This window comes from Salmo salar, chromosome ssa29, assembly GCF_905237065.1.
Source record: "Salmo salar chromosome ssa29, Ssal_v3.1, whole genome shotgun sequence".
Classification (NCBI taxonomy): Eukaryota; Metazoa; Chordata; class Actinopteri; order Salmoniformes; family Salmonidae; genus Salmo; species Salmo salar.
Genome location: NC_059470.1, coordinates 32,250,001 through 32,260,739, shown reverse-complemented (window position 1 = coordinate 32,260,739; position 10,739 = coordinate 32,250,001). Strand labels below are relative to the sequence as shown.

The 10,739-nt window shown below is 41.1% G+C and overlaps 1 protein-coding gene across 3 annotated transcripts in view; it reads left to right on the top strand.

The window, feature by feature from the left end:
* Positions 1-981: 981 nt before the first annotated feature.
* Positions 982-10,739, top strand: part of LOC106590611 (semaphorin-5A) — a 350,252-nt gene continuing 340,494 nt past the window's right edge. For 2 of the 3 annotated variants that reach the window (XR_006762699.1, XM_045710702.1), the window contains exon 1: positions 982-1,444. The gene's annotated coding sequence lies outside the window, so the exon portion shown is untranslated. The remainder of the gene's footprint in view (positions 1,445-10,739) is intronic. The other variant, XM_045710701.1, reaches the window with a different exon arrangement.

The window sequence follows — 10,739 nt, the reverse complement described above, 5'->3', positions numbered from 1 at the left end:
GATTATTACTTTTGACAGAATTAAAATGAGTTGAAATGTATTTCTTTTGGTTTTATTGATATTTCTATTCACAAGGAGGTAGGCTGTATTTTGCTGCTTCTCTGAAAGGCCTTTTTAAACATGGTGCTGTTTTCACCCAAACAATATCTGTCAAAAGTAGGAGCCGTTATCATCTATCACATCCGGCCGTGATTGGACGTTTCACAGGGCGGCGCACAATTGGTCCAGTGTCGTCAGGGTTTGGCCGTCATTGTAAATAAGAATTTGTTCTTAACTGACTTGCCCTGGTTAAATAAACGTTAAATAAAATAAAATAAATAAAAAATATTCACAGAACTGTTGTTTCACTCAAGGCTACCTGGCACACGACATGTCTCCAACTTGGACTTGGCATGGTAAAATTGAGTGTAGAGACTAGATATGAAATAATAAATGTTAGCATAGTCAACAAAAAACATTGGGATTTCATGGGTCAATGGACTTTCTATGACAGTGATATGTGGTTGTCTCACCTAGCTATCTTAGGATGTACTAACTGTAAGTCCCTCTGGATAAATGACTAAAATGCTAAATGTAAATGAATGGAGGCAGAGATCCTGAGAAAAAAAATAAAAAACAAAGAAGAACATGGCTTTTACATAAGTGCTCTGGACCAAAAGATGGCTTTTGCCTTCATCTAGAGAACATACTTATGGAACGCTATGACAGCCTATGTGTTCCCAACAAGTTTCATGAACATGATGAAATATATGTCTGCCAACTCAGTATGCAAAGGGAATGTAAAGGGCCACCCGACAGAGGATATATTAAATAAACATATTAAAGCAAAAATAACAACAAAAAACAAGAGGTGAGGCAAACAACTGTCTGTATCTCAAGAGAAACGAAACGGTTTTGAATGTAAACATTTTAAAAAAGCAAAGTAGGGGCGCACTGGTCCTTCAGTTCCTTTTAAAATCCTGCGAACCCCATGTCTATCACAGAGCGCTTGCTTTGCACGCAGCAACCAACATAGCCGCGCACTCTGCAAAGCGCCGCCAGATCACCCTTCGTGCTACAGTTATAACAAAGTTTAAAGCGTACGCGTCGCTTGGTTTGCGTCCTGGTCCCTTGTCTCAGTGACCGAGGCTATTGTCTGTGAGCTGGAGCGGAGCTCAGCAGTGCGGCGCAGTGTCCAGTTACATAGCGCGCTGCGCGAGGAGACACGAGGACAGAAAAATATACAACCCTGGAGAGACGCATAGAGAGAGAGACCTGGGAAATCTGCTCAGTAGTCAGAGACTGAGTTACTGGACGTTTTGGATATGAGAACGCAAACTGTGATTACTCTATCTTTACCTTCATTTCCCTGAGCCACGCCAACGCTCATCTTCTTCTTCAGACTGGTTGAAACTCGCAGCGTTGCTCCTGCTAGATGAACGGGTGTAGTTGGAGACTTAACTTGGTGAGTGGTTTACAAATCTTGGCGCCTGACTTGCATTACCTTGACTATATTTTCTTCTTTCCGAATTATACCTTTCACTGGACATGCTGAACTGGTTATAGTGTAGTCTTGCAGTCTAAATACTGCAACCTCGGGAGTTTTTTCTTTACTGGAGAAAGATTAAACGTTTCCACCTGCTCTGTTCTATTGTTGTGCACAATTCAGCTGTTTAAATACCTACAATAAATATATATAACACTTTCACCATTTAATAATAATAATAATATTAGCCGATGATATTATTCACAAAAGAATAAGAATATCCGGGTGAAGAAGTTTGCAGTGTTTATCTGAAAGGTTTTAGTACCGCTTGGTGGTGCTGACGCTGTGATTATGTCCCCCTCACACGCGCTTCATGACATTCTCGCCTCTGCGCTATGTAGGTCGATACATTGCGATTCAAGTATTCATTTCTATAATAAAATATCCACTGGTAGTGAAGGCTCGTTTGTCATGGTGTTTTGGTCTGTGTAATTACATAGGTAGGCCTACTTGTCCCATCCTATGATTACTCTGTCAGTCTTACCTTCTGCCTCTTCTCTGTACCTATCGACCCCATTACATGTGTACAAATCAACAGTCAAGTAATTAAGCTTTAATTGAAGCACAGTAACTCATTAGTTTACAACATATTTGGTGTGAAACGTAGTTCGATTTTGTGTGAATTATTGTAATTGACTTTGGTAAGAAACTATTTCCTAGTAAAAAAAATCCTAGAAAGAAATCTGATTAGAATCCAATAGAAATATATATCCTATAGGATTTTTAATTTGGATTCATGTATTGGAATCCTATAGGATCCTATAAAATATAATCCTAAAGGATATAATCCCATAAGAGTCTAATGGGACTGGTTCCAAAATCTAATAGTATTTTTCAATTGGATTCTTGCATTGGAATCCTATAGGATTCTATTGGAAAAATCACTAATCCTATAGGATTCTATTTGAAAAATCCCTAATCCTATAGGATTCTATTGGAAAAATCACTAATCCTATAGGATTCTTTTGGAAAAATCACTAATCCTATAGGATTCTTTTGGAAAAATCACTAATCCTATAGGATTCTTTTGGAAAAATCACTAATCCTATAGGATTCTTTTGGAAAAATCACTAATCCTATAGGATTCTATTGGAAAATCACTAATCCTATAGGATTCTTTTGGAAAAATCACTAATCCAATAGGATTCTATTGGAAAAATCACTAATCCTATAGGATTCTTTTGGAAAAATCACTAATCCTATAGGATTCTATTGGAAAAATCACTAATCCTATAGGATTTTTGCCGGGTTACTATCCTGTTGGACAATGTTTCCAAATGGAACAGGAGGTGAATTTAAGGTCTTGTTTTGTTATGGAACCCTGGATATCAGTTTTGTTGTTGACTACTGTTGACTACTTGACAGTTATTTTGATGATATACAGCAGGTGTTTCCCTTCTGTTGACTTTGAATGCATCAGGATTGGCACTTTTGCTGTGTGGGAACATTTTACCTTTGTACTCCTCAGTAACAGTACTCTACATTGCTATCCATTCTAATTCAACACCACAGATTCTGTCTTGTCAGCCCATTACGTTATACTAACCTTTAGGTAGTATAAAGGGCATTCATATTGAGACTGGAATCGCTTACAGTAGGTCTGTATTGCCAAATTTATTAAGGCTTCATAAGAAAACAAAGACAAGGAGATATAATGAACAATTTCATTGTCCACACTTGTGCTTCAATACCTTTTTGAAGACAAACTATTCACTCCAACACATTGTCTTTTACGAAACAAGCTTTAGTCTGTAATCTTTGAACTCAACTCTGGACTTGCAAGTCAGTTCCACTGCATTGTTTCATTGTTCCCTCTCTAATTAGGGACTGATTTAGACCTGGGACACCAGGGAAGCCAGTTCCACTGCATTGTTTCATTGTTCCCTCTCTAATTAGGGACTGATTTAGACCTGGGACACCAGGGAAGCCAGTTCCACTGCATTGTTTCATTGTTCCCTCTCTAATTAGGGACTGATTTAGACCTGGGACACCAGGGAAGCCAGTTCCACTGCATTGTTTCATTGTTCCCTCTCTAATTAGGGACTGATTTAGACCTGGGACACCAGGGAAGCCAGTTCCACTGCATTGTTTCATTTTTCCCTCTCTAATCAGGGACTGATTTAAACCTGGGACACCAGGAAAGCCAGTTCCACTGCATTGTTTCATTGTTCCCTCTCTAATCAGGGACTGATTTAAACCTGGGACACCATTTGTGTGCAATTCATTATCAGGTAGAACAGAAAACCAGCAGGCTCCGGACCTCGTAGGGTAAGAGTTGAATACCCCTTGTCTATAAGATGCATCCCAACGGTGGGCCGTTTTAAAGGGGTTGAGGTGACAGTGTGTATGACCTGTTCAGTGTGTGACTGTGTGAGTTCGCCTCACCTCAGAAACCTAACTGTCTATCTCCTGACATCAGCTCCTTATTGGCCTCCATCCCTACATGTTCTGATTCATCCTGAGTGTCTCTTTCCATCATATTAGGTGGTGTAGGAGGATGAGCTATCCGCTGTATTTTACTGCTGAGAGCATTCAGAAACCCTCAGACCAACATGAATATGAATGCGGCTGTGGAAATTACCTCAGAAATATCTCTTTATATCGCAACTCAACAATATACAGGTCTTTGTGGCATTTCTACTGTACTTTGTCATAATGATGGATGTTTCAAATAATTATGAATGTATCTTTTGTCCTGAAGGAAGTGATGAACATGGCAATAGGCCTACTGTAATCCCAGAGCCTTTTCTGCTGTGCGGATGGTGCTGTCTCATACAGTGCACCCCACGACTAACAGTGACCTCCATCCAGATGGCTGAATTACTCTGAGAGTTTTGGCAGAGTTCCCAGAGTTCACCTCTCAGAAAGGCCTGCTCGGCTCGGCCCGTTAAAATCCCTGAAAACACGATAGAAAGTGAGAGAGAGGTAGAGGGAGAGATAAAAGGGAAAAGAGAGAGTGGAGGGGGAGACGGTGGGAGATAAGGGGTTGGGGGAAAATTGATCTGATGGGATACCGCTCTGCAAAGTTACTGGGTTTATATTATAGCTGTTTCAACAAGGAAAACTCACTAGACAGAGAAAACACAATATATGCTGAAAAACACCCTACCTCCTTCCTTTTCTACTCCCAAGCACCATCACAAAGATAACCACTGAACTGTGAACTTTACTTACAGAGAAGTAGAGCAGCTGAGCCTATCTCTCTCTCTCTCTTTCTCTCTCTCTCTCTCTCTCTCTCTCTCTCTCTCTCTCTCTCTCTCGCTCATGTCAATTAAATTAAATTCAATTCAAGGGCGTTATTGACATGGGAAACATATGTTAACATTGCCAAAGCAAGTGAAGTAGATAATAAACAAAAGTGAAATAAACAATACAAATGAACAGTAAACATTACACTCTCTCTCTCAATTCAATTCAATTCAATTCATGGGCGTTATTGACATGGGAAACATATGTTAACATCGCCAAAGCAAGTGAAGTAGATAATAAACAAAAGTGAAATGACCAATAAAAAATGTACAGTAAACATTACACTCACGAAGTTCCAAAAGAATAAAGACATTTAATAGTATGTCTATTTACAGTGCTGTAATGATGTGCAAATAGTTAAAGTACAAAAGGGGAAAAAAATAAACATAAATATGGGTTGTATTTACAATGGTGTCTGTTCTTCACTGGTTGCCCTTTCCTTGTGGCAACAGGTCACAAATCTTGCTTCTGTGATGTCACACTATGGTATTTCACCCAATAGATATGAGAGTTTAGCAAAATTGGATTTGTTTTAAAATTCTTTGTGGGTATCTCTATCTCCCCCCCTCTCTCTCTCTCTCTCTCTCTCTCTCTCTCTCTCTCTCTCTCTCTCTCTCTCTCTCTCCCTTTCATTCTCTCTCCCTTTCTCTCTCTCTCTCTCTCTCTCTCTCTCTCTCTCTCTCTTTCTCTCTCTCATCTATTTCTCTGTCTCTCTCTCTCTGTCTTTCGCTCTCAGCTAATTCCTTCTCTCTCTCTCTCTCTCTTTCTCTCTCTATCCCGCTCCTTCTCTCTCCAGTCATTTGGTGTGAATAGCAACATATGATTAGCTGGTGTGATTGATATTTGCTCTGTGCTGGGAATTTGCCTGCTCGCTGACAAGGAACCCCAGCGCAAACAAAGCAATTAGTCGGCTGTTTGGAGAATTCCGGAATGAAAGTGACCTCACGGACCACGGCGTTCTCAGCGGTCACTATAGAGACAGATTGAGCGACAGCACCATTGTTGACCCGCTTTGTGATTGTGCATCTCTTTGGGGAAGGGACTTGGGATTGGGAGCAGGACAGAATGCTGTTTAGGATTAAAAGAGACATTGTCATGTGCTTGTGATCTAAAAGGACATTACCCTCTTCCTCAGTGCTCTTAAAAATGATTGTGTTACTAATTCGACTGACACGGGCTGGAGAGGACCACTGAAAGAAACTGGCCTTACATAGAAAACCCTTCCAATAACATAATAGATGAGTTTGTAATCATTGGTTTGAAATGGGGTTTTAATCCCACGCACATTCTCCCAGGCATTGATTTAATGCTGGTCGAAGCAAACATTATATTCCAACTAAAAACCACCTACTTCCTCCCTGACCCCCCCAACCCTCTAGTGATCCGTTCTATCACCCCCCCCCCCTTTTTAGTTTAGATATACTGTAGATCCACTTAGTCCCCATCTCCTCTCTTCCCTGTCCAGTAGCCTCTTCTGGCAAGAGTAAAGGTCCTTCTGTAGGATGATAACCAGTACACACTGAAGTATCAAAGAGCCGTCCGGCTGGTGGCTTATTACCTTGGCACAGACATCCTACCCCTAGGGATGTTGGATAAAGATGGGTGATGGAGGACCATCTTTGTGGATCTGGGTAGACATCAGCACGGATCTAGCATCAGTTTCCCCCACCCCTAAAACCTAACTCTAACTATAAGGCCTAGAGACAGGTTGGCATGACCTGACCTGATAAAGCACCGTACTTTCAATTGTATTTGTCACAGAAAAGTGAAATGTGAAAATAAGAGCCATGATTATTTTTCTTCTCTCTTCTGTTCATCACCCTTGTTTATTTATCAATTTCCGAGATGTGCACGTTCCCATGACTACCCCCGTGGGTCGGGGAGGTGATTGCGGTTTCCGTGGGATACAATGGTGAAATGGAAATGTTGACAGAATGAAACTTAACCATCCGTCACTCCCTGACTAAAGGCAAGCATTGTTGGAGTGGCTGGTCAGTGGTTACCATAGTTACTGCAGAAGGATGCAACATGTTGTCATCCTCTTGTTGTTTTCTGAGAGCTTCTATTGTTGTGATCCTGGCTGAATAACATGTTGTCAGCCTCTTGTTGTTTTCTGAGTGCTTCTATTGTTGTGATCCTGGCTGAATAACATGTTGTCAGCCTCTTGTTGTTTTCTGAGTGCTTCTATTTTTGTGATCCTGGCTGAATAACATGTTGTCAGCCTCTTGTTGTTTTCTGAGTGCTTCTATTGTTGTGGTCCTGGCTGAATAACATGCTGTCATCCTCTTGTTGTTTTCTGAGTGCTTCTATTGTTGTGATCCTGGCTGAATAACATGTTGTCAGCCTCTTGTTGTTTTCTGAGTGCTTCTATTGTTGTGATCCTGGCTGAATAACATGCTGTTAGCCTCTTGTTGTTTTCTGAGTGCTTCTATTGTTGTGATCCTTGCTGAATAACATGTTTTCATCCTCTTGTTGTTTTCCGAGTGCTTCTATTGTTGTGATCCTGGCTGAATAACATGTTGTCAGCCTCTTGTTGTTTTCTGAGTGCTTCTATTGTTGTGATCCTGGCTGAATGACATGTTGTCATCCTCTTGTTGTTTTATGAGTGCTTCTATTGTTGTGGTCCTGGCTGAATAACATGCTGTTATCCTCTTGTTGTTTTCTGAGTGCTTCCATTGTTGTGATCCTGGCTGAATAACATGTTGTCAGCCTCTTGTTGTTTTCTGAGTGCTCTATTGTTGTGATCCTGGCTGAATAACATGCTGTTATCCTCTTGTTGTTTTCTGAGTGCCTCTATTGTTGTGATCCTGGCTGAATAACATGTTGTCAGCCTCTTGTTGTTTTCTGTGTGCTTCTATTGTTGTGATCCTGGCTGAATAACATGTTGTCAGCCTCTTGTTGTTTTCTGAGTGCTTCTATTGTTGTAATCCTGGCTGAATAACATGTTGTCAACCGCTTGTTGTTTTCTGAGTGCTTCTATTGTTGTGATCCTGGCTGAATAACATGTTGTCAGCCAGTTGTTGTTTTCTGAGTGCTTCTATTGTTGTGATCCTTGCTGAATAACATGTTTTCATCCTCTTGTTGTTTTCCGAGTGCTTCTATTGTTGTGATCCTGGCTGAATAACATTTTGTCAGCCTCTTTTTGTTTTCTGAGTGCTTCCAGTATTGTGATCCTGTCACGTCCTGACCATAGTAGAGGTTTTTTCTTTATGACGTGACAGGTGTTTTGTGTTTTCCTCTTGTTTTCTATTTCTATGTTTAAGTTTAGTTTTTCTATTTCTATGTGGGGTTGTTTGTTGATCTCCAATTGAGGCAGCTGGTCTCCCTGATTGGAGATCATATTTAAGTAGGGTTTTTCCTGGTTTATATTTTGGTTTTGTCTCTGCGTCCTTTGTTGTTTTGTCGATTCAGTTTTATATATTGCAAAGTTTCACATTAATATATCCCACCCCTTTGTCCTTTTGTGATCCTGGCTGAATAACATGTTGTCAGCCTCTTGTTGTTTTCTGAGTGCTTCTATTGTTGTGATCCTGGCTGAATAACATGCTGTTATCCTCTTGTTGTTTTCTGAGTGCCTCTATTGTTGTGATCCTGGCTGAATAACATGTTGTCAGCCTCTTGTTGTTTTCTGTGTGCTTCTATTGTTGTGATCCTGGCTGAATAACATGTTGTCATCCTCTTGTTGTTTTCTGAGTGCTTCTATTGTTGTGATCCTGGCTGAATAACATGTTGTCAGCCGCTTGTTGTTTTCTGAGTGCTTCTATTGTTGTGATCCTGGCTGAATAACATGTTGTCAGCCTCTTGTTGTTTTCTGAGTGCTTCTATTGTTGTGATCCTGGCTGAATAACATGTTGTCAGCCTCTTGTTGTTTTCTGAGTACTTCTATTGTTGTGATCCTGGCTGAATAACATGTTGTCAGCCTCTTGGTGTTTTCTGAGTGCTTCCAGTATTGTGATCCTGTCACGTCCTGACCATAGTAAGAGGTTATTTTCTATGGTAGAGTAGGTCAGGGCGTGACAGGGGGTGTTTTGTGTTTTTCTATGTTTTCTATTTCTATGTTTAAGTTCTAGTTTTTCTATTTCTATGTTGGGGTTGTTTGGGTTGATCTCCAATTGGAGGCAGCTGGTCCTCGTTACCTCTGATTGGAGATCATATTTAAGTAGGGGTTTTCTTCCTGGGTTTTTGTGGGTTATTATATTTTGAGTAGTGTTTGTTTCTCTGCGTCACGGTTTGTTGTTTTGTCGATTCAGTTATTTATATATTGCAAAGTTTCACGGATTAAATAATATGTGGAACTACAACCACGCTGCACTTTGGTCTGCTCCTTTAGACAACTGTGACAGATCCTGGCTGAATAACATGTTGTTAGCCACTTGTTGTTTTCTAAATGCTTCTATTGTTGTGATCCTGGCTGAATAACATGCTGTTATCCTCTTGTTGTTTTCTGAGTGCTTCTATTGTTGTGATCCTGGCGGAATAACATGTTGTCAGCCTCTTGTTGTTTTCTGAGTGCTTCTATTGTTGTGATCCTGCCTGAATAACATGTTGTCATCCTCTTGTTGTTTTCTGAGTGCTTCTATTGTTGTGATCCTGGCTGAATAACATGTTGTCATCCTCTTGTTGTTTTCTGAGTGCTTCTATTGTTGTGGTCCTGGCTGAATAACATGCTGTTATCCTCTTGTTGTTTTCTGAGTGCTTCTATTGTTGTGATCCTGGCTGAATAACATGTTGTCATCCTCTTGTTGTTTTCTGAGTGCTTCTATTGTTGTGATCCTGGCTGAATAACATGCTGTTATCCTCTTGTTGTTTTCTGAGTGTTACTATTGTTGTGATCCTGGCTGAATAACATGTTGTCAGCCTCTTGTTGTTTTCTGAGTGCTTCTATTGTTGTGATCCTGGCTGAATAACATGTTGTCAGCCTCTTGTTGTTTTCTGAGTGCTACTATTGTTGTGATCCTGGCTGAATAACATGTTGTCATCCTCTTGTTGTTTTCTGAGTGCTTCTATTGTTGTGATCCTGGCTGAATAACATGTTGTGTGAACTTGTTTGTTTTGTTGGGCATTCGTCCATACACTGCCAACACCTATTGTTGTCATATGGATGGCACAACACGTGGTTCATTCAAGTCAAGGTCGGATGATGATAATTCTACGGCCACAAGTGCTATTTGAAGAAAATCAGCATGTCTGTGAATATATGAAGGATATTTAGTAAAATACAGAGATTCTGTTCTGGCAGTGGATAAGGGAGCAGTTTATGCAAAATAGGTGGAATGGGATAGAGTTAGAGAGGAAGAAAAGGAGTGACAGAGAGGGAAAGGAGAAGTAAAGATGCATGTTGATTGATTGGGTACCAGTGTTCCATTTCTGAGGTTTCCCCTGATGTGAAGTGAGTCGTGCTATGACATTGTTTTGGTGCCACCCCTCTGCCCCATCTTCCCCCCACTTTCCTCAGGAGGGACAGAGTCAGGGGGTGTTTGTACTTTCCTCAGGAGGGATAGAGTCAGGGGGTGTTTGTACTTTCCTCAGGAGGGTCAGAGTCAGGGGGTGTTTGTAGTTTCCTCAGGAGGGACAGAGTCAGGGGGTGTTTGTACTTTCCTCAGGAGGGATAGAGCCAGGGGGTGTTTGTAGTTTCCTCAGGAGGGACAGAGTCAGGGGGTGTTTGTAGTTTCCTCAGGAGGGATAGAGTCAGGGGGTGTTTGTAGTTTCCTCAGGAGGGACAGAGTCAGGGGGTGTTTGTAGTTTCCTCAGGAGGGATAGAGTCAGGGGGTGTTTGTACTTTCCTCAGGAGGGATAGAGTCAGGGGGTGTTTGTAGTTTCCTCAGGAGGGATAGAGTCAGGGGGTGTTTGTAGTTTCCTCAGGAGGGATAGAGTCAGGGGGTGTTTGTAGTTTCCTCAGGAGGGTCAGAGTCAGGGGGTGTTTGTAGTTTCCTCAGGAGGGACAGAGTCAGGGGGTGTTTGTAGT